Raw genomic sequence first — 25,713 nt, forward strand, 5'->3', positions numbered from 1 at the left:
CTTCTGAAACCTCTCCAACAGCTTAATTTGTAGGAGAGCATTATAATCCAAACAGTACACCCATTTCAAGCGATAATACACCTTCAACCCAAAACAGCCAAATTGTTTCCTTCTGAATTACTGAAAGGGATTTGTGGCAAAGTAGTTTATTTACCATTAGATCTTAAAGAAAATGTAGAAACTCTAGGAGTGCAACGACCAATAGATCAATCTTTGATTATCCTAGTGAATTATGTACCAATAAAAGACACACAAATTTGGCAACAGCTAGTAGACCTAAACAAAGTTAGAGAAGTTGTACACTATCTTAAAGAGAACAATGAGTACTACAAAGAAATACATGTGAAAAAAGCAGAGCGTGACACACCCTACTAGACGGTTGCTCTCTCTCACGTACCTCAATAGAGGTTACTTATAATTAGTGAAAAAAATGTTTTTATATGCTTAAGCAAAATACAAAATAAAAGTAAACACAAATTCTGTGCTTTCTTAGCATGAAAGTAGTTGTATCTTGAATTTCAAGTTTATATATGATCCAACTGCTTCTTAAGTTTACTATTGCCTGGAAGGTAGCAAACAAATGACTAGGTTGATATAGTAATGATGCAAGCTTTAATTATTGCCAATGCATTTCGGAGAACATTATCTCCTTCGTCAGGGCTGTGCTCTCTATTTACAGTCAACATATATATTTCCATAATAGGTATATTTAAACATCAAAACGTTAAATCTAACATATGTATTTCCATTATGCAAATGAAATCTCCATTTTACATACCAAAATCCAATCCAATGCACAAATGATTCAAAAAGGAAGAAAAAGAAACAAGAAATAAATCAACATTACCAGTGAATATAACTAAGGTTACAATGCTTACAATTGCTCAAAGTATGTGTATATTTAAATACCTTAATCCTGTATGCCACTCATGTGGGGTCCATTGAACTATCTGGAGTTCAAAACGGAAGTTCCTAAAGTGTAATGTGCCTCTAATCAGAAATCATTGCACCAAACTCCCTTTAAACTAAATTCCAGATGCAAAAAATGTCACACTTATTTCAAAGTTGGAGTGCCTATCGCACACGCTGTGCAATAGAGGTAATAAAGATTTTGTCTTTCACCTTTTAGGAATAGACAAATATGGCATTACACATGGAACATTTCAGTACCCTTAGTGTATATCACACTAAACAGGATGGAACCTAGGAATTACGCCATGTTGTTCGGCAGGTTCCCGCCCCCGCTCTCTGAGCGACATTTAGCTTATGGATGAGTCTACTATTTAAGATAGATTGTGCAGCTTTAGAAAGAAGACCAATCCGAATGCTTTTGAAAATCTTAGCATAGGTGAGATCTGCAGACTGACACATATTTTTGAGTTAGTTCTCTGTATTGGAACAGTTGCCAGAGATTTACATTTCCTATGCTGCCAAGTTTGTTAAGCCAGTGTTTATGTCCTAAGGTTTTAGAAATAGGTTCACCTTTCACTGATGTTAATTGTATATCTCCGAAAAACAATACCATGTTTCACTCCAAATAGATCTTTGTAGTCCATTTTAAGGACTTCTTGCATTGTGAGGGGAATCAAAGCCAACATTAGGTTGGAGACCATGCTCACATCAGCTATTAGTTATGATTTGTTTCAGAATTCTGCGTAGCGCCATAACAGCTTCTGTTGAAAGTTTGTAGTACTCTAATTTGTTTTGGTGTTCTAGCAGTAGTCGGTGTACAGTAACACCTCCGATGTTGTAGGCAGGTAAACCTGTGGGGGCTGTTACAACAGCAGAAAGCTTGTTGTTTGTTAATTTTTGAAGGAATTTGCTGATGATTTTTATTAAGAATGTTTTACCTGAACCAGCTTCACCACTTACCTAGAGTATAGTTTTATAATTTTACTTTCATGCTGTAAACCATGTTTAATTTTTTTAGTCACTTTAAGGAAAATGCTAAGTTGCTCAACATTGAGTTGTGATTTCAGCAGAGCCAAGTTTTCTTCTTATTCCTCATATTGACACATGGTGTTTTTACTTCATTGATGGCTAATTCTGCTTCTTTTACTATGAGTGGCTCTCCAATTGGTTGTTGGCTTCCTATAACAGAATGTTGACTGCCCTCAGGAGTGTCTTCATTTAGTTGTGCTTGAACATCTTTCAACTGTTGGCGTTCATTGTCCAACATGTTTTTGTACTGCTTAAAATTGATATTTGTCACACTGTTTTCAATTGCATTGAAAGCATCTTCAAAGGAGTCATGGTTGCCTAATACATCTTTTTCTTTTCTCCATGGTTTAAAAAGTTGGAGTAGGGACATGTAGCAAAGTTCTCTATGTTGTGAAGTTTTAAATGACAGCTTTGTATGATTAATTAGGCTTGGTTTGGTAAGTTTAATGAGGCTGCCTTCACAAGTTTTGAATATGTGTTTTCCATTTTTTTAATCGGGTTTAATAGTGTTCTTGTAGGAGAAATGTTGGGCTATGTGGTATAGGCACAAGTTTTCCAAAGCAGTACTTTTGTTTGGGTAGTATGTGCCTCATAAATTGTTTTTAACAATCTCCTGGCTGTTTGGATCATCTTTGGCTTTTGTTTCTATGTCTTGGTTCCATTTCAGCACTCTTTTTTGGATGCAGCAGGACCAAGCCTTAGCTAGAGTATGGGGGTCATTCCGAGGTTGGTGCTAAGGGAAAAACGATGCCGGTAAAGGATTCCCTTAACGCTACGGGCTATTCTGACCAGCCTGACCACTATTAGCGGCATCGTAAATTATGGCGCCTCTAATAGCGGCATGGGCGCGGGCACGCGGCCCACCATGCCGGAAATAGCAGCATGTCGTAAACTGGAGGAGATCACAAGTGAAGCGGACATGCAAATAACGGCTTCATGAAGGCGATAAAAGTGCTTACCGGCATGCCGTAAATACCGGCATCGCAGACCAACCGTAAAATGCCTTGAGCAGTGTTCCCAACTGCCGCAGGTGCATACAATCAGCACAGGTGGAGGCAATGGAGTCTGGCCCAGTACAAAAGGAGCACACCCACACACCACACACCCTCACACACCAAGATGATTCCAATAGTAGTAGCATTACTAGAGCTGGAGGACATGCTTGCATTGCCACAATATCAGCAACAACAACAACAGCTGGCACCACAGAGGAGACGCAGGAGGAGAAGGAGGGTGAGACAGGCACAGCATGCCCCACCAGTGCAGCCACCGTTACCATGCAGGCAGCCCCCAATCCTCGCATCAGAGCCAGGCCTTTCAACCTAACCCCTGAGCAGATCCACACCCTGTACTGTCTGGACCGGGACACCATCACCACCATTGTGGACCTGATACACAACAACATTGTCAGCCTCGTTGAAATACGCACCGCCATCCCCCCTCTACTGAATGTAGTGTCTGTGCTCCACTTCCTTGCCACAGGCACCTACCAGCACACAGTGGGGCACATGCATGGCATATCACAACCCTTATTTTTCCCTCCTCAAGCACACAAGGAACTACATATCGCTACCACGGACTCCCCAGGAGATATTTGATAAAAAGGTTGGCTTCCATGCACTGTCAGGCATGCCAAATTGTGTAGGTGCCCTCGAGTGCACCACCGTGGAGTTGGTGGTCCAGCATGCCATGGAGGTGGTGTAACACAACCGAAAACAATACCACTCCATCAATGTGCAGATGGTATGCGACGCCAGCAAAATCATCACACAATGTTGTGCCCGATATCCCGGATCAACTCATGACTCTATGGTCCTGAGGAACTCCACGCTACCACGCTTCATGGAGTGACATGCTGGGTGACGTGCCTGTCTGCTTGGTAAGTTGCAGGACTGGCACATGGCATTGAAATGGGGGGAGAGATGCACACACCACCATGGTGTCAATGTTGATTTTACTGCACATCACCGAACACTGTGCCCCAAAGCTTCACTAACGGTACATGACACACAAATCCCATATCAATGAAGTAAGGTTGACACCTATCACTACATGACTAACAGGAAACCACCCCACATCCCACAACACTTGCACCACCCATCAGCGGTCCTCACCCTCCGTAACGCCATCCAGCACCATGCATTGCATATGCACTATGTTGCTGTCTCCAGCATATCACCACACAGGACAAGCATCCCTGTGAGTGCATCAAACTGAACCAACTAGGGAAGCCACTGTCTGTCACAGGGCTGTCACACCCACAGGAGTGCTGCATGTCACCATGGGAATGATCTGCACTGATTGCCAAGACTACTGCCAACGCTCCCTCTAAGTAAATTTCACAGAACACAACACCTCACAAATTTCACACTAACACAGCTGTATGCGTACGCAATGCATGAGCTACAAGACGGCAGAGCACACTGTGTATCATCTTGAAGATGCAACCCACAACATTAGTTCATGGCACAGGACACATTGAGGGACTGAAAATGGCATAAATACATTCAGGGACATGTGCATGTGGCCAACGATAATCTGCAGGCATGTGTGACTGGTACATCTGTCCATCATGAATCGACTAACATTTACCTTTTATTGCCTCTCATGCAGGTGATAGTGGCTATCCCTTGAAGCCGTGGCTCCTCACCCCTGTCGAAACCCACAGAACGAGGAGGACTACAATCGTTCCCATACCCGTACCTGTGTGGTCATCGTGCAGACCTTTGGCCTGTTGAAGGAACAATTTTGCTGCCTCTGCCAGTCGGGTGGGGCACTCCACTACAGGCTTGAGAAGGTGGCCAAGATAACCATGGCATGTGTCATGCTGCACAATATGTGCATCCGTCATAATGTGCCCCTGCCCTCTGACATTGAACTGCTACCACCTGGTGATGATGAAGGGATGAAGAAGATGTGGATGGACATCATCGTGGTGCCGATGCACAGGAGGGACGTGCTGTGTGCCAGTCAGTTATTGCACAATATTTCTGACACACATGGCAGCAGAGGGTGACATGATAGTTGGACAGAGGGCACTGGGTGTGGGGTACATTTACACTATGCACTGTTTATGAATAAATGACACATGCACAATGATGAATGTCCACTTAGGTCTTGCTTTTCACACAAGTGTATTAAAAATAACAATGTTAACGACAGTGCAAAAACTCTCTACCACCCTCACCCCTATCCCCCACAACTCTCCCACACACCCTCACCCCCCTCCGCATCCCCCCTCAACTCCCTCACACATGTGCCATCAGGTCTCCAATGCCTACATGAGGCTGCCCTGACTATGAATTAGCACTCCCTGGTCCTGGTGGTAGCATGACTTGCCGGCGCAGGGTACGTGCTGACCTGCAGAGCGGGCTCGTCTGGGTCAAACTGGATGATGATGGTGTGGCCACCTGCTGGGATTGGGTAGCCTGATGCCCTGCCTCCATGGCATCCGCTATGCGGCCTAAGACCTGTCGGAGGGCCGAGACCTCCTCGCAGAGGCAGCTGGTGTTATCTGCAAAGGATTTGGCCATGGATGTGGTGTTCTCTGTGATGGTCCTGCCTAGGGAGGCAAAGTTCTCATATCACTCCTGTCTGGCCAGTCTGTTGTCATCAACAAACTGACGCACAAGGGCAGTCAGCTGTTCTGACCGCTGTGGCCCTGCGGGTGCACCTGCGGAGGTTGTTGGTCCCTGGCTGTCCTGCTCAGCCTGCTCAGCCTCCCTACTCGTCAAAATGGGACTGAAGTGCCCTTCCATCTGCTCCTGACCAGACTGCTATGGGGTGGTCAGTATCGAGGGACGATATTTGGGGGGATGCCGGTGGACATGGCGTACGGACCACTTCCGATGCATCATCCTCAACGGGAACCCATATGTCATCCTGTGGGTCCTCCAGAGCCAGGGGTGCTGTGGTTGCCACCTCCCCAGCCACACTGGACTCTTCTGAATGTGGTGCCTCACCTGATTCCTCAGGATGGCCAATGGTTGGTGGTGCTTCTCCCTCTACGGGCCTTGGCGGCACCAGTGCAATGGCAACCTGGGGTGTCTTGCCTGTTGGTGCACGGCAGCCCCTGTGTTGTCCCCTCAAGGTCGAAGGGCGGTTGGCGTCATCCAGTGACCTCTTCCAGGGTGTGGTCTTGGCGGGGGTTGTGTCTTGCCCATCACTGTCATGGCCAGAGCCTGCGGGGGTCGAAGAGAGGGATGGCATGAGTGATGTTTTGATAGGCATCATACATACATTTGGACAATTGATCATTCCCACAATTGGGGGTAATAGGCATTTGGGTTTGGATGAGCACGTTGTTTGATACATGGGTGGGTTATGCAGGCATACGTCGGTGTCACTCATGTTGGCCAAGAGCTATGCTATCTGACATGCACATTATTTGGGGCCTGCCCGCTGTGTGACTCATGCCATTTACATCTTTGTGTGCTATGTGTCAGGTACGGCATTGCCTTGCAGCAGGCATCTGCATGTGTCTGTGATGCGTCCACCTACTTTGCTGGGAGTGTGTGTGTGTTGGACCATGCCTTCTCTCTTTGGATTGACATATTGGTTGACTTTCATCAGACTCGGCATTACAATGTTTTCCTAGGACACTCACCTTTATCAGCCGATGTTGTGGTGCCACACTCCATCTTGCCAACACCTTCGATCCCCTCCATCCCGATCATGCTGGTGCAGATGTCCTCCCATGGTGTCAGCTTCATTGGTGAGCTAGGACCTCCTCCTGTTCCCATTGCCTGGCTCCTGTTCACTGAGAGTATATTTCGTACTCTGAGTCGCAGGTCGTCCCAGCGCTTGCAACAGTCTTTCATGGTGCGTGAGGTCTTCCCAACAGCACTGACTTTTTGAGCAACAAGTGTCCAGGTCTCCTTTTTATTTGAGAATTGCTCCCTCTTCATGTTGTTTGAAAAGACTATCCCTGCATGCTCCTGCAGTGTCCCGACCAGCATCTCCAGCTCATCCTCATTAAATCTCTCCTTGCGCTGGCGGGAAGCTCCCTTCTTTAGGGCCTTGGGCATAGTGGTGTGATAGGAGAATGTTCTCAGTACAACAGCAGAGTCCAACGGGTCCTGTTGGTGAGGATTACAATGGATTGTGTTTTTAAAGATGGCCACCATGCTCCTTCCCGTTCCTGTGCCATGACGCTACTTCCGATTCCGCTTATTAGCGTTGACCGTTATTAGCGGTGACCGATATTAGAGATCATCGCTAATAACGGTCTCCGCTAATTCCGCATTGTACCTTGTCGCTAGTGCTAACTGTGCTATGCTTGATGCCGCTAAGGGCTTTTTAGGTGCCTTTAACAGCATGGCGGTAATGACCTTACTGGCATGGCGCAAAGCTTGTGCCCGCAAAGTCGTAATATCCATTAGTAGCGGACAGATGACTGCCCAGACACGCTATTTACGCAATGCCGGTAAGGACCGTTGCTTACCTCCAAACTCGGAATGAGGCCCTATGTGTTCAGATTTGCATGTTAAATGGTCTGCAGCTTTGTAGCATCCTTATTCTCTATGGGTGAGCATTTTAATACCGAAGTTGTACAATATTTGTGATAGTGTTTTGTCAGATGATATGTCATCCCAGAGGTCCTTTAACTCTATTTTCTCAGTTTTGGTTAGGTAGGCTGTGACATATCTTGCAACAGCAGTGAAATTGTCTGCAATGTATTGTATATTTATGTTTGCATTCCACAAGAGGGCAATGATTGCATTGTAATCATTGATGTACTTTGAAGCTTCGTTTCTTTTAATGCAGTATGTGTTTTTGGGTGATTTGCCTTTCACACTGTGCCTAACAGAAGACATGAAGCTGTTTACTTTTTCTTTTGCTGAAAATGGTCTAGGGAAACCAAAGAGGCATTTGGTATAGTATTTGCCTTTGTTTTTATATCTGCATCGGGAATATTTGCCACATATATGTTTTTGGAATTGTAAAATGTGTGTATGTAGCTCACTATGTGTGCTTTCTAAAGGGAAGTGAATAAACTGCAAAACAGTGGCATCACTGTCATTACCAAATTTAGGAGAATATTTTATCCACAAAGGTATGTGGATCTTTGGTGCTCCTCTGGATTGATATTCTTTTCTCCAAACAAAGTGTTCCACTTCGTTGAGGGGAGGAATTGTTTTATTACAGATGAAGTGGACCATGGCAATAAAGCAGTGGTGAGAGGTCATGGGAGCAGAGTTCTCCCATTGTTTTCACGTCTATCCCTTCTTTGTTTTGGGTTGATATGCGTAGAAAGTTGTGCAAGTCCTCCCATGCATATTCTGCACAACTCAATGTGACAAACCATGTGGGTGGGCCAACGTTCCGTAGCATACACCGTACATCAGCGTGACATCAGAACCAGTATTCTTTTGTACCACACATATTTGCCAAGAGATTTTAAGAGATGTTTTTAATGTGTGTGCAACTCTGTAACATAGAGTTGATAGTTCACTTTCAAACAGGAGGTGGAATATGTATCCAATGTTTTGTCTGAATCTGGAGTTTTCAGAATACAAAGAGAGGTGTTCTGATTCTGTTATTTATGTGCCTCTTTAAGCATTGTCCATGGTGTCTTTGGAGTGTAGTGGGTGAATTGTATACAGGTCAAAAATATTGGATGCTGTAATCGGATCTACAAGTTAAAATTAGCCAGTTGGGGAGGAATCCTGAATTATTTTGTTGGTTTCCCTTAGTTTTTGTTTAATATTTATTTATTTGTAGTACTCATTGTTCTGTTTAAGATATTGTATTGCTTCTCTAACTTTCTTTATGTCTACTAGTTGTTGCCACATTTTTTTGTCTTTCGTTCGGTATTCCATTCAGAAGGATAATCAAAGATTGTTCTATTGGCCGTTGCACTACTAGAGTGTCTACATTTTCTTTAAGATCTAATGGCAAATAAACTTCTTTGCCACAAATACCTTTCAGTAATTCAGAAGGAGGAAATTTGGCTGTTTTGGGTTCAAGGCTTATTATAGCTTGATTTGGTTGTACTGTTTGGATCACACAAATGAAGCTGTTGGAGAGGTTTTGGAAGTGGGAATATTTCCACGTTATTAGCAATAGCCTGTGAAGGCATTTGGTTATTATCAAGCTTTGTATTGCAGTATGTGCAAAGTATTGAGGGGTTAGTAATTTAGTATTTGTTTTCTGCTATAAGATACAGAACTAATTGGAACCATTGGGATTCCTAGTTGTCTTCTATTTTGTACGTTATATCTAAAGTTTTGGTGTTCTTTTTATAAAATGTTCTGCAACAACACACACATACTTGGTTTGGTACTTCAGCAGATGTGCTTTTAAACTTTGCTTTTTATTTTTGTACATGTTTATTAGAAGATTGGCATTTGTAAGGTTTTCGCTACTCTTCTCTAAAGTTACTAGATTTTCTAAGTGATCTTCGCTTCCAAAATATTTACTTTGGATGTGCTCTATTTGTTGAAGGAGTTCTTTGGCTGTGCCATGTAGGAGAATGTTATTAAAATGTTGCAGTTCTAAAGCAGGATTTTTGCATGGTACAGTGTCTGGACACAATTCCATACAGTGGAATGCTGTGTTGCTTACATTTTGATGTGGTGGAAGGGGTTGTATACTAATTTACCTTTTCACAATTGACCTCGGGAGAATTGACCTTGAGAGAATTGACCTAATTTATAAGGTCAATTAGGACATATATGTGGGGGGAACTCCCCCCTGGGCCCCCTCACCCAATCCTATACCCCCTCCATCCCCCATCCAATCCCCTTATTTTATTTATAATCCAAAACCAACCCAATGCATAAATAAAATAACTAAAATAATATAAAGGTCAATTGTGCAGAATATCATTTAGGACCACTATAATTAGGTCAATTGTGCAAAAGGTCAATTGTAAAAGGTCAATTTGGGCAATACTGTGGAGGGTGCTTTTGGAAGCAGGTCCTGAAATGCAGGCTAATTAATGTCCTCAAAGTCCAGTGTAATTGTGCACTGGACAGGAGTCCATAGTTTGCAAAGTTTTTATTCTAATTTTCTCTGTTACTTTCACATAGTGATTGAGGAATTGGCATAAAGATTTGAGGGATTGTTTCCATATGTTACACATTGAGGTGCAGGGACATTTGTAGACTGGACAGATTGGTTTGGTGGAAAGGAGAGCTGATTATAAGTATCTTGGGGAAATATTTTCAATGAGGGTTTCTAGTGCCATAATGGCGTTGTCTACCATTTCATACCCTCGACCACTGCTATTTATGGCAATTGGGTTTTTATGCTCTTGTTTATCTGCCTCTTCATTGTGTGCTGCTTGTGGAAATCCACTCACCTGCACAGAAGTTTGCAAAGGTATCTATGTTAATATTAGACATGTTTAGAAGTACTTTTTGTAGTTTACTGATTCATTTTGCTAGTGGTTTCATTCTGGTTAAAATTAATATAAACAATTTTCTTTTGAGGAGCATTGCACTGTCAATGAGTGCTTCCAGGATTAGTCTTCTGCAGTAATTTTTAACTGTTGAGCGGGACTTTTGTGCCATTTTTATAAGATTGTGAAGTACTCTACAGTGGAACATTTTTTGTAAAATTAATTTTTGGGAATTCTTAACTGTGGCTACAGTAGATGTATTCTTAATACATTTGTTTTTATTTGTACTCTTTGGAAGAGGGGCCATACTGTTAGCTGGTTCAGTTTTGTTGACTGACTGTATAAGTTGTTTTGTTTGAACATTTTCTGTAAATTCTGCTATAGATGGATGAGTATTTTGCATGCTTTTAGTTTTATCTGCTCTATATTTCGGTTGTTTTCTAGAGAGTTGCTTTTTAGTAGGCACTCTGTTCTGTCTGTTGGAGAAAAAAGGAAATTGTGGGTGTGAAAGTTGTGTAATGTATTTGTGTGCATTGTGAATGAATGTGTGAATATCAGGACAGGCATAAATAGAAGGGTGTGTGATTGTGCAATGGGCTGTTTGTTCTGGTTGGGAAGGTTGTAAGAGTAACTGAGTGTGTAGATTTGTGAAGGGCTTGGTTGAGTCCGTAAGATAGTGTAATGTTCATGAATAAGTAAGGACATTACAATGTTTTCACAATACTAGTGGGTGTTATGATACTGGTGTTCAGGTGAGAATACACAGAGTGTATCTGCTGAGGTGGAATGAGGGAGACCAAATTAAATGCTGTTGGTTTGGAAAGAATGTTGTAGGCTACTATACGGTTACCTTGCACTGTATAAGTAACAGAAAGAATACTACTAGACAAGTGTACTTACTTTGTAGGATGTGAAGAGTAGTTTTCTTGAGGTTTTTATCTTCTAGGATAAACGTTGCTGTCTTTCAGGAGGCTGTTCTTCACTGCAATTAGGAAAGAAAAAAAATACTGGGTATGTGGCAAAGTAATTGTAGTACAAGAAGACATTATTTTACACCCTTAGAAGGATGTTTTGGGAAGAAGAGGTAGTAACATTGCACGTGATTACGAGTATGGTTGTCACACTGCTGTTGCTGCAGACAGTTGCCACCTGATTCCTAATAATTATTTGTCAGCTAGCTTTCCAGTGTCACAAGGACATTACAAGTCATGTCGGCCTGCAAAGTCAGGTTGTAGAAAATGTTAGTCTCTATGTGTGTGCAGTTTCATAACACTGTATGGGAATGGGGACATGGGAGCACCGTCAGCGTTGGTAATGGGGCAGGTGGTCCCATGATAAGTATGCCCTACGGGGCTGGAGTTTTGACAGTGTGGGAGTTGTTGTTGCACTATTTGTATTAGAAATGGTGCACTGCAAGTCCCCATATGCAGAGAAATTCGAGGAGTCAAGAAGCAGGTACAGATTAGAAAGGAGAATGTTAGGTAGCAAGTTTCCATGTGTGGGAAAGTTAGTGAAATTGCACACACTGAGTGTTATTGCAATATGTTGGAGAAATTGTTTCCATTTTGTTTCATTTATTTATTATAAATTACACACAACACTGTTATAAATATATACATGCATGCATTTGTTTTCCTTGAAATGGTGCTGAAAGGAATAGTTTTAGATGCATTGGATTTTGTCATTTTTCATTCCATGCCCATGCCATGCTTTAGTAACATATGTGCAGTTTTCGTTTTGTGTGTGCATTGTGGGAGTTTTAGTGCAGCTTTGTTAGTGGGAGAAGTGGTTTTAAAAGTGACAGAATGAAAGAATAAAATAACTGTTTGTACATTAAAATGAGTGATATGGGCAAGCATCCATATCTTGGTAATATATTGAAGTTTCACACAGGACCTGGCACTTAAAGATGCTGTGGAAATGTTTACAATGTGGTTTTCTTTTGTTTCACAGAAAAGTCACAGACAGTGCTGCTGAAATTGCAAATATCTGTTTTGAAAGTGTTATGAAAATCGTCATTAAAAGAAAAGTTTGCAACTACACAGCATTGTAAGTGAGTGACATTTGATTTCAGGAGGTGGGCCAAACGAGAATATGATTGTTGAATAGGTTAATGCAGGGTAAGTGGTAGGAACCCTGTTGAAATCCATTTGTAAAAGAGTTGGAAATGTACTTTGTGTAGATAGATGCAGATGTGTAGGAATCTGGAAGTAGAAATCTTGGAGAGTTTTAGAGTAGATTTTGATGCAGGAGCTTGTGAATAACAGGAGACCTGTACTCTGACTATTGAACAGTACATCTGAAGTGTTGAACTGAGATGACAGAGTTAGATGTAGAGTTCTTGGATGTGATTGGTGGATGGATTTGTGACTGCTTCACAGAAGCCACTGAGGGAGTGATGGTGGATGGATGTGTGACTGCTTAACAGTATCCAATGAGGGAGTGCCACAAAGAGTGATGTGGAAGGGCTGCTCTGTTTTACGGGGTCCGTGGACAGTGCAGTAGTCCGCAGACAGGGCCTACCACATGCGGGGCATTTCAGGATGCCTGGCATAGAAAAGGGACTGTGGGGATTAGCCAATCAGGTGTTCTGGTTGTGCTTTATAGAAACCGAGGGCATTTGTTTTTTTCATTGCCGTGATTCCAGAGATGGAGAGAGTCAGTGTGGGGATGGTGGGAGATTGTTTTGTGACTGATCTGCAGAGATATGCAGAGATAAGTGGTATTTCAGCCAACCTTGGATTTGAGCGAGTGGAGGCTTTGTGGTGTGGTGTACCTAGAAGCAATTTTCAAGGTGTGCTTGCACTTTGTCGAGATATGGCCTTTTTTTACTGCAGATGTCCTTGTGGTGCACTGTTGAGGACTGCATTTGTGGTACATTAGCGCAGTAAGTTTACAGAGTGCACTGAAGTACTTGCTAAAGGCACTAATGCTGCTTTTTCCATGTGCAAGGGTGCTATGTTCTCAGATACCACCTAGAACACTATGGAACTGCCCCAATGTCTTCTGCCATCAGCAAGATGCAGGAAGGTGTTTTGTGAAGAGAGGCATATCTTCTTTCTTGTGCAGTGTTGGGATGTCCTCTTTTGAGAATGAGAACTTTAATATTCAGAGTGTGAATTTCTGTTGCTGCAGATGGCATGTATTTGTCAAATATTGGAAATGCCATTGTCCTTTATAATGTAAGGAGTGCTTTGAAGAGGTTCATGTAAGCCTGTAAGGAGAAAAAAGCCCAAAAGAATGATAGAAAAAGGTGTTTGTTTACAAGCCCCTTAAAAGTCTCTTTTCAGTGCCAGCATAAGAGAAAATACCTTACCCTGTGTTTAATTTCTCTCCCCATCCCCTCGAATTGGACGATCTGTCCATGGATATCATGGTAGTCCGCAGACAGCATGTGCCACATATGGGGCTTTTCAGGATGGCAGGCATGGAAATGTGACTCTGGGGCCCAGAGGATTGGACAATAAGGTTTCCTGGGTGTGGAATGCAAGGAGAGAGTGGGGCAGAAGGTCTGTTTGCTAAGCGGAGTGCAGATGGCTATGGCTATGGCTGTGGTTTTAAGGAGGCATAGTGAGTGGATTTTGGGGGACTTGTGAATCCATTGGTTGCAGGGGTATGCAGAGTAGTGTGGAGTGGCTGAACATCTTGTGTTTGATCATGTTGCTGTGAGGTGGTATGGAGTGTGTGACATGGAAGGGGGTAGACTTGCACCCACTTTGTGTCAATTTGGTCATGCCCCAACATCCAGATATTATCATTGTTCATTGTGCAGGGAACAGTTTTGGGCATGTAAGTGGAATTTCATGGAATTTTGCAATGAAGGAACCATTTGGGAAATGATGGACATGTTCTCAAACTCCCAACTAATTTTTTCTCACATTGCCCAGAGACAGATATAGCCGTGCTTCAGTCCATTCGATCCACAAATGGAGAAAGCAAGGCAAAATGTCAATAATGCTGTTTGTACATTTATGAGGGATGTTGACATGATGTATTTCGATAATGAAAATATTAAATTTCATAACACCAATATTTTTCGCAGGGATGGGGTACATCTTACTCATGCTGATAATCAGCTTTTTTGCAAAATATCCTAAATGCTTTGCAGCACTTTTTGCAAATATAGCAAACATTTTGTAGTAGGTGTTGTCTACTTTACTTTAAAACTTAAAAAAAACCTTCCCAAAAAATGCTCTTTTCAGAGCCACCACTTTCCCATGCATAAGGGTGCAATGTTTTTGATGCCACCACCGCCTACATTTTTTAGATGTCTCCAGACTACCGCGCTGTTTGCAGACTTCGCAGGCTGCGCAGGGGTGTAAGTGATTTCAATCCAGCACTTCACCTAAGTCAATGCCTAGCATGTAATGCACAACTGAAATCCTTATTTATTTAGTTTCTAAAAGTTATTTTATTCTGAACGGTGTACCACTTATATCACGCTCCTCTCTTAGAACCCCCCCCCCCGGTCACACTGAACCAGGAATCAGGCTGGTTTGCAAAGTTAAAATATTTATTTATGTAGTTCACAATGTAATCACACTATGTTTAATGGTTATACAATAATCACCAATGGGGTGAGGTCACACTAAGGAATCTGGTTAATCACAAGGAGTAATAATGAGCAAAACCATTCAGCACAGAAATTATTATTTTGTGTGTTCAGACCAAATAGCAGTATGGTTACTATTAACCCCTGCACACCCCCTAAGCCCCTAACAAGCAATGTAAAGAGATAGGAGGAGAGAGAGCAGGTATTCAGGAAAACAGAATTCAAACAAGGTAACAATCCCAATTTCCCCCCAGCAACACGAGAGAGAAACAGAATTGATTGGCAAACTGTCAAATTGGTTTTCAAAGTTATCTGAGAACGGATTGGGTAAAACACTAAATATCGGCTAAATTGCTGAAATTGTTTAAATTCTAATGGGAGCCACTTTATATAGTTGCAGACAAATACTAGAAATGATTTGACACTAATAAGCAATGTGAAAACTTAAAATGGAGGTCGGGTGCAATCAAAAACTGTTTTACCAGTCATGGAAATTTCCTAAAACAAAATTTGCGGCAAACTATTCCGCGTGCAGTAATCGCGATCGCAGGAGAACTATATGGATTTGGAATGCCGTTTTAGGTTTGATGGAAAGCTTAGGATGTTAGCTACAAGCAGAAGTTGAAATTTTGTTTCTAGCATAACATTTGAGGAGGTTGTTTTTCTGAGATAGGCGCAGGGATGCACTTTCAAAAGACAAACAGGATTTCTTTACACTAGGGATGACTATGAAGAAGCAAATACCACAGAGAAGCACAGCCACTGGACCAGGGCGCCACTGGATCCGGGCGACTGCCTGCCGAGGAGCTTGTCTTCTTCAGATTAAATATATGAGCGCAAATATTTTTAACAATACTAGTACCAAAGGAAGATAGAAGGGATAAGATAGAGTGTTCAGGCAATTCAAAAAAGATTTCTAACAATGCAGGTTCTGAAGACAATATAGGATGGATTTGGATAGGGATAGACTATGGATAGTACATATGCTAGTGACACTGTCCTATTCTATGGATACGCACTATATATGGTTGAACAGAACCTTCGGGAATTCTGGTCCGTCAAGATCAGGGATTCTGCTCAGAAATTCTGCTGGGCACACCCGACTGGACAGCGATTCGATCTGGTCTGCACGGCACAGCACGCCTGGACTGGGTCTGCAATGGCTCTCTGGTCACAGCACAGCACAGCACGGCACAACTGGATTGGGTCTTTTGATTCTGGTAATCATTCTTTTAGCAGGAAAGCAGTTACAGCACAGCCCGGCTGTTTCTTTTGTTCCCCTTCGATCTTGTGGGATTCTTTCTGGTTTTTGAAATTCAAGGCCTGGTTGAAAATGGTTCAACTAATGGAATGGGCCTTTCTGCTTGCCAGGTTTCTGGAGTCTGGAGCAAGGAATATGGATGGTTCTGTTTCAGGGTGCTTCACCAGGATCAGGATAGTGGGTGAATCTGTGTGTGTCTCTAAGTCCTCAGCTTTCTCTATTAATGCATATGATAAAGGGGTGTGTATGCTGGATTATCAGAAGTGCACTCCCTTCCCAGGCTATTGGCTAGAGTCTCCTCTCTCCCTTGATTGGAGGAGAAAACAGGGTGTCACCAAGATGATGTGGGTTTATGAGTCAGAGAATCCTCCCCTTGCCCTTTGAACATAAAATCTGCTTTTAGTACAATACATATTTACAGGTGTGCAATCTTTCTAACAATAACATATGCAAATTACATATTTTGTGGAGCAGATCCTCTTCCAAGCCCCGTCGCTGTAGTATGTTGGGTCTGCTTTTGACAGAAATTCACCCTTTTTGTCCGGAACACATGGTCCAATTTCGGAGCAAATTCCTACAAATGTGCGCCTTGCATATGGGCATAAGTGTGTGAAGTTTCATGCTTTTGACATAATTACATTTAGTATAAAACCATAATTTCCACTGTTACTTTCCAGAACATAGCACAGAGTTCTGGCGCCTCTTAAAATGTGCAGCCAAATCAGGTTCACAAGACCGGGGTTTACATATTTTTCACAATTTTACAGAGTAAATTATTAGTCTTTTTAAAAGGTGCTTTTTGTTCTTGTGAATCAACAAATGGTTGTCTGTCCCTGCCTCCTTCCTTTTCTTGCAGCTCAAGAGCAATATCCTCCCATTTCCTATTACTTCCTGATTAGCATCTCCTTGAGCTGGAGGAAGTCCATTGTCCCCTTCCCACAGCAGCCCAAATTTCCTCCCACCCCTTAATCATCACATGGATGTGAGTTCCTGATGGAGAGATAGGCCTGACCTTTGTGGGGGGAAGTTTTTATAGTGGTTTGGCTTGGAGTCAGGCTTAAATTCAAATGTCATTTTGTTGCAATTTGTTCTTGGTTTAAAATACATTTTCTAATTTCTAAACAAACAGCTGTAACACTTATTTCGGCTTCTAAACCATGAGATTTAAATAGTGACAACCTAGGTTACTCTCAATGATAGGTCACTTAAATTTCAGACATTAGATTTGAGTTGTACAAGTTTAAATCCTTATGATGCAATCCACTGACAGCTGTCATACAGGCGGCCGCTGGTACTGCGCCCAGATTTTGACAGATTTCACAGGCAGGCACATTTTTTTGGGGAATGTTTTGATGACAGATTCCGCTTTTCATGACATTGGGCCACATTACGACTCTACCGCTAGCGCCGATTATGACCCGAGATAGCGCTATTAGCGGCACCGTAATCAACGGTGCCGTTAAAAGTGCAAAGGGCGCAGTCACGGGAATCCCATGCCGTAAATACTGCCATGGCGCTAAGTTGGGAACATTACGAGTCACACAGACATGGAAATAATGCCTTTGTGAAGGCCGTAAAGTACCTTACCGCCATGGTGCTAATACCGCCATCGGGGACCATCTGTAAATGGCCATGTGTAGTGTTCCCAGTTGCCACAGGTGCACACAATCAGCACAGGTGGAGGCAATACAGACTGGGCAAGCACAAAAGGAGCACACCCCACCCCTTCCCACACACAGTTACACTCCACAATGAATCCAATACTACTAACAATGCTGGGGCTGGAGGACCTGATTGCAGTGGAAGTGCTACAACAACAACTACAAGAAGTACAACAACAGGCAGCACAGAGGAGACACAGGAGGAGAAGGAGGGCAAGGCAGGGCCAGCATGCCTCACCAGCACAGCCAGTGCCACCACAAAGGCAGCCCCCAATCCCATGAATCAGAGCCAGTCCATTCAACCTAACCGCTTAGCAAATCCACACCCTGTACCGCCTGGACCGGGACACCATCACCACCATTGTGGACATGATACATGACGACATAGCCTTATTTAAAAACGCACCACCATCCCACCTCTACTGAAGGTGGTGACTGTGCTCCACTTCTTGGCCACAGGCACCTACCAACACACAGTGGGGCAACTGCATGTCATTTCACAACCATTATTCTCACGTACGTTGAACCAAGTGCTTGATGCCCTCCTCAAGCACACAGACGAACACATTTCCTTACCACGGTCTGCCCAGGAGATCTCAAACACCAAAGTGGGTTTGCATTCACTGGCCGGCATACCTGGTTGCATTGGCGCCATCGACTGCACCCATGTGGAATTGGTGGTCCCACATGCCATGGAGGTAGTGATGCGCAACCGTAAGCTGTACCACTCAATCAACGTGCAAATGGTATGTGACTCAAACAAGATCATCACACATTGTTGTGCTCGATTCCTCGGACCAACCCATGATTCAATGGTTCTGCGGAACTCCACGATTCCACACTACATGGAGCGACATGCAGGGCACAGATCCTGGCTTCTCGGTGAGTCGCATGTTAGGCTCATGGAAATGTGATGTGGGTAGGTGATTGAGGCATAGATGCATACTTCACCTGGCTGAGATGGGGGGGTAAAGATGCATACATAACCTAGCTGCGAGTGCCGGATGGAAAGGAGGAAGCTCACACCCCAAAATCCACCCAGACTGGACCTGACACCTGACCACATAATGCAAGATGCAAGCAGCCCTACCATGCGAATGAAGCGGTGTCCCAACCATCCCACAGACATCTGCATGTGCACTGTACCAAATCCGACTGCATCCCCCACAACCAAATGCAGCCACAAGCAATGACTATAGCCAATACAAAGCACAAAACACCATGAACTGAAAGGCCAGTCCCCCATGACTGCGTACAAAGGAGTCACATGACGGTCAAATAAATCAATACACCACTACACTGACACAGAAGCCCAACTAAATTGCATGACACCATTTGTTGTGCCTAGTGAGAGCATCATGAGGCTGACATCAACGTTGCCAGGATGACAGCATACAAATAAGTGGACATCTGCAAGAACACAGAAACAACGGATGTGGACTGACACAGTGCATGTGCACTCACAAGGAACTGGACCCCCCCGTGCACACTAATCAATTACATGCAAAACAGTCCATAAGAGGAATACACACATAGCAGTCTCATCGTGTGACTCCATCCATGCATGGAAATGGGGTTGAGAAGAAGAAACAAATGCATGCCATGGTATCACTTAATGAGGTCAAACATGATGAGTTAACTTACACATACATTGTTGCCCACATGCAGGTGATGCAGGCTATCCCTTGAAGCGGTGGCTCCTTACCCCAGTCCAGAACCACAGAACAGGCATGAGGAGGACTATAATCGTGCCCATACACGAACCCGTGTGGTTATTGAGCAGACATTTGGCCTCTTGAAGGCACGGTTTCGCTGCCTCAGCAGGTCTGGTGGGGCACTCCTGTACCGCCATGAGAAGGGGGAAAAGATTGTCATGGCATGTGTGATGCTACACAATATGTGCATCAGACAGAATGTGACCCTGCCCCCTGATGCAGAACAGCAACCACCTGACGAAGAGGATGAGGAGGGTGGGGATGGGGCAGCACCTCAGGGAGGAAGCGATGCACAGGAGGGACGTGACATGCGTCAGACTCTGATCAACCAATTCTTCTAGCAGACATGGATGGGGGGTGTCACATGGAGATGGCACTTGGGGCATTGGGTGTTTCAGGGACATGGACACTGTAGACTGTTCACCAATAAAGCACACGTTTGCAATGAGCAATGTCCACACATGTGATTTGTGCTTAACCAAAAAGTGTATTGAAAAGGTAAATCTAAGTGAACACACCCACTCCCCCTCAACTCCCCAACACACCCACTCCCCCCTCCCCCCTCAACTCCCCAACACACCCACTCCCCCCACCCACTCAACTCCCCAACACACACATTCCCCGCCCCCCCCTCTACTCCCCATAACATGGTGTGGATGACTGTGCACAAGTGCATCATGTGGCATCAGTACACGAGGCTGCGCCTATTGGCAACCCCCTCTCCCGGCACCCGGTCCACCCCTGTCTGTACGCCACAGGTTCCTGCCCGATCTCCTGACGGGGCTGGTTCTGGTTGAACTGGCACCCGAGGAGGAACTGGGTTGCTCACATGGAGCATGTCCCGCATTGTTTGGACTAGCTCTGAAAGTATGTGCCCCACCGCGGCCAGTTCGGCAAAAATGTCCTTAGAAGTGGCCTCGATGGCAGACCTAACAGTATCAGCACATTCGCGAATTTCCGCCCTAGCGCTGGCGCATTCTGTGACATGCAATGTCAAAATGGCTGCAAGTTGCTATTGCCGCGTGATTATTTCCTGCATTGACTCTTGGGTGTTGTGTCCTGTGGCTGATGGTTGTGGCGTGTCCATTATGCTGCTCCCCTCCTGCACATCTGCTATTGGGCAGGGAGTAGCCGGCCAAGAGTTTCCAGGAGAGTGTCCCTGTATGCTAGTGTCATGCTGGCTGCACGGGGACATGTAGGGGGAATGCAGAGGGCCAGTGAGGGGGACCCACGACAATATCTACATCCCCTTCCTCGTTGTCTGAGATAGCGGCAGTGGCAGCAGTCTCACCGATGGTGCTGCTTTCTGCGGATCCAGTGCCTTCAGTGGACACCACTGGGCGGATGGTTGAAGTCGGTGGTGCCAAATTGGTTGACTTGCTGGACATCGGTGCCGTGGCCTGTGCTGTGTTGTGGGATTTTTCCTGTTGTGGAGAGACGGTGTTGTGGCTCTTTGGGCCTGGGCTTCTTGTCAGGTGTTGTGCCTGTGTCTTCATCGGCACTGTCCGAATGAGAGCCTGTGGTGGACCAAAGGAGGGAGAGGGTTAGTGATGGGTCTACGGACATTGAGCAGGCATTGTGATGGCTGCATTCATTTTGATTGCTAGATGGTTCACATTGGAGGCAGTGACATACAGGTTGTCTCACTCTTAGGTGGTAGACGCATGGAGGCATGTGGGTGGCTACAGAAAGGGGGTGCATTATGCATGTCTAAAACGTGGAGGTCAGCCCTGCCTGAAGGCAGTCTTGTGCTAATGTGTCCGGTGGACCCTGTTAGGCATCATTGCACTTCCCAACCATCTGGACATCATTGTGGTGAGATTGGCATAGTTGGACTTAAGGCACCTACCTGCGTCGCCTGATGTCGGGGCTCCTCTCTCCATATGTCCAACTCCCTCAATGCTCTCCGTGCCTATGGTGGCGGCACATATCTCCTCCCACGGCTGTAGTTTTATGGGCGACTCAGCCCCTCCGCCAGTCGCCATGCCGAGATTCCGATTGGCCGCCAGTATGCTCCTGATGCGGAGATGTAGATCGTCCCACCTTTTTCGGCATTGTCTGGCATTGCGGGGTGTTGTGCCGACGGCACTGACCCTCTGGGCTACCATGGCCCATATGGCCTTTTTTCTCTGCAGCGCCGGTCTGGTCATCTCCGTGGAAAACACAACATCAGCGTGCTCTTGGAGGGTTTCGGCCAACATAGTTAGCTCCTCCCTTGAAAAGCGCTCCTGCCGCAGCTGATCTCCGCTCTTCTTCAGAACTTTTGGTATTGTGATCTGGAATGGGTGGTGTAGAAGGTTTATGGAGGTTGTGGGGGTCAGGTGTCCACTGGTTACAGAGGATGGCAATGGATTGTGTTTGTAAAGATGGCCACCGTGCTCTTTCCCGTTCCTGTGCCGTGACGCTACTTCCAGATCCGCTTATTTATGGTCGCCGCTAATAGCGGTTCCCGTTAATTTCAGTTACCGCTATTAGTGGTGACCGCTAATGTCGATGGCTAGGGTGATGGAGGTGCTATTTGCATGGCATACGATGTCGGTAAGTGGGATTTTACGGCCTTTAGCGGCATGGCAGAGATTACATTACCGGCATGGCGCAATGCTTGTGCCCGAGAAGTCGTAATGTGCCGCTTTTAGCGGTCTCAGGGCAGCACGGACACGTTAGTTGCGCCAATGCTGGTAAGGACCGATATTTACCACCAGGGTTGTAATGAGGGCCATTGTATGTTCATAATGATTTCTTGAATGAAGTGACTTGTAGTACCCAGCAAGAATATTGGATGTTTGGTGCTGTTTTGGGACCGTCATTCTGTAGTTTCAGCAACCAGAAAGAGATTTGAAAACAAGATTCTGGATTCCTTTCAGCAAAACACTGCTTTTCATGCAGTCTCCATTTTTACTTGTTGGGCAGCCCAGCGACATGTTTCAGCAGTGAGGTCTCCGTTCCCCGACTCACAACATGCATGGTAGATTTGGCAGCCATCTTTTCGTGTTGTAAGGCACGATTTCCATAGGTTTTGGCGCGCATGGGGATTTTGCGGCCATTTTGATAATTCTGGCACCATCAGCACACAGTGATGCCACAGGGCAGAGCATAAGTGGGTTAATACATCCCACAGAGCCCCCCTTACGACTGCACGTCAAGGGGAAGTCTGGAGATTGGGAAGTCAATCTTTCTTTTTAGTACAAGTGGAAAAATGTGTCTGCTTCTCACATCAGTACTGGATCGCCAGGTTCTCCTCGACGGTTCCGGATGGGAGTATGGAGCGGTACGCCGGGCACCTTGGGTCTTTCCTCCTGGTCCCCGAGTAGTACTCCTTGGTGCTTGGAATCCAGGGTTTCAGTACTATGATGACAAAACAGAAAATGGAAAAAGACATTTCCCCACAACTATCCATGTAGTGGGGCAGATGCATACATTTGACATACAATTGACAATCTTTCCTGCCTGTAATTACTACTATATTTAACAGGTGGAATGGTGTTTAAAAGTTGTAATTTTCTAGGGATCCGGAATGCCCCCCTCTGGGTTTCCAGATAGCTCCTCTAGTTGCTGCGGAGTATGCCTAGGATGGCAAAACTTCAGTTGGTTGAAGTGGACTCACTTATCTTCCCCTTCTGCCAAACTGCCTTTGGGGATACAGATTTTGTAGGCGACTGGTGAGATTCTGTCTACAATTTCAAAAGGACCCCGCCAGCTAGGAAGAAATGTGCGCTGTTTGGCCTGGTTCCTTTGGAAATAGTACAAGTATAAGCAGTTTCCTACTTGGTATTCTTTTCTAGTTGTCTTAAGGTCATAGTGGGTCTTCATACTGTCCGCAGATCTTTCTAGATTCCGCTGAGCATAGGCAAAAGCATGTTAAAAGTGTTTTCTCAGATTCTCAACATACTCATGAGTTGTGGAGGCATTTATCAATGTCTGCTCTTGGGTTCTATAGAGCAGTTGCTGGGGAAGCACTATCCTTCGTCCAGTCATCAGCTCAAACGCAGTGGTCGTAGTGAGCAGGAGCGGTCGGGAGCGGTGCGCCTCTACTTTTTTAAATTACCTTTTGCAGCTCCTATACTTTTATTTTAAAAAGAAACCATTCCGGAATGGTTTCTTTTTAAAATAAAAGTGTTGGAAGCAGTTGAAACTTGCCCTTTCAATGCACTGTACTGAGTGTTCCCTTAAACAGCAGGTGCAAGTGTTTGGTGGTGTGTATTGTGTGTGGGGGGGTGTGATAATGGGGTTTGTGAGGAGTTGGTGCAGGCCAGCAGGGAACATAGTTCCACTACTTCTTTTCGTACACTTCGACCACTGCTCAAACTGTGACATTTTTGTTGCACTCCCCACTAGAGGCTGGCCGGTAGGCAATGTGAAATTTCCTTTTGATCCCAAATATCTCCCACATTTTCGTCATCACTTCGCTAGTGAAGTGGCTACCTCGGTCTGACTCAATCCTTTGGGGTAGTCCAAAACGTGAGAAGATGGGATTGATCATCAGGGCAGCTGCTGTTTCTGCCTTGCAATTTGGGGCCGGGAGACATTCCACCCATTTAGTGAACAAGCATGTCACGGTCAACATGTACTTGTTCCCCCCAGAGGAGCGAATCACAGGCCCGATAAAATCAACTTGTAAATCAAACCAAGGCAGTGTCATCCCCCTATTTTGGAGGGGAGCACATTGTGTGAGTGATGTCTGAAATTGTGCACACACAAGACACCCCTTCAAGTATTGGTCGAGGTTCTGCCCCATGTGTGGCCAGTATGCAACCTCTCGTAAGATTTCTAGTGTCGTATGAAACCCCGATGACCGGCTGTGGCCGCATCATGGCCGTGACTTAGCATCAGCCTTCGGAATGAGGTGGAGACCACCCACTGGTCATGGCCAGCTATAGATCTCCTCACCAACAAACAGTCTTGGATTCGGAACATTTTTGGACATTTCATCAACACTCTGAGGTCCTATTTCCCTATTTAATTGGTATCTGTCAGTCGAAAGTTCTCAGGGTCCTCAATGTGTTGATAAAACGCACCAATTATTGGATCCCATTTTTGAGCCGTAATCAAATCAGCATCGGGGATCTCCTTACTCCATTGGGCAGTTGAGAGTTCATTGTGAGCATTTGTCTTGGACCTAGTGATAGCAGTGACCTAGATTTCCCCCAACAGGGACTCGTGCTCAAGTAGATCCCCTTGCATGGCTCTGGTTTTGGCCAGCTGATCAGCTAGGTCATTTCCAGTTTTATCTGCTCCCTCTAATTTAGAATGACCCTTAATCTTTTTACAGTAGATGGTCATCCCATTCAAGGTGACCAGATCATCAATGATTTGGATTAATTTTCCATGTTTCAATGGTTTGTTATTAGCAAATAGCATGCCTCTGGTTTTCCAGTTAACCAGGTGCTACACAAACCCGTTCTGTACATGATCTGAATCAGTGATTATGACCAGTTCGTGGAGTTGGTGTTGGACATCAGTGAGGATGGCTTGATGCACATCCATCAACTCTGCCAATTGACTACTTCAGGGACCGATTTTGTACCCAGCGGAGGGTTCTGGGGCATCATTCACCCATTCATTGCCTACGCCGGCCACTAGTTCTTTTTTCTTGTTGTTGTCAACATGTTAGGAGCTTCCATCCACATAGATAGTGGGCATTCCCTCATACTGGTCTTCTTCATAGACCTTGTATGGGGAATTAAGGTATGCCTTCTTGTTGTTGTTGATTTTAAGACTTTCGTCCTCGAGACAGTTTTCTCTGGCACAATCATGCAAGTCAGCCAGACCTTGCGCAAGGGGACTCTTCTTGTTTTGGCCATATCTGACCTCCACAGGAAAGCCTTGCATTGACAGAATCCTGGACGTAATTCGGGAATTACTCACATTTCCGGCCCAGACTCTGTCACTTTGGAGATATTGCAGAGGCTGGTGTGGAGTCTCCACTATGATGTGTTCCCCCTGGATAAACGGGTGGTAATTCTTCAATGCCCACACCATTGCCAGGAGTGCCTTCTCACAATCGTTGAATTTTTCCTCCACGGAGGATAATGTTTTACTATATAGGAGTTTACTTTATTGACCTTGTCATGCTTTTGATATAATACTGCAGTCAAACATATATTTGAGAACCCTGTCTCCAAGAAGAACTCCTTGTTTTTGACAGGGTAAGCTAGGCAAGGCACTTGTGAGAGGCTTCTTTTGAGTTGTCTTACTGCCTCAGCTTGTTCTGGACCCCACTGCCACTTGACCCCCCCCTT

This window comes from Ambystoma mexicanum, chromosome 7q (assembly GCF_040938575.1).
Source record: "Ambystoma mexicanum isolate Mex_15411 chromosome 7q, UKY_AmexF1_1, whole genome shotgun sequence".
NCBI lineage: Eukaryota > Metazoa > Chordata > Amphibia > Caudata > Ambystomatidae > Ambystoma > Ambystoma mexicanum.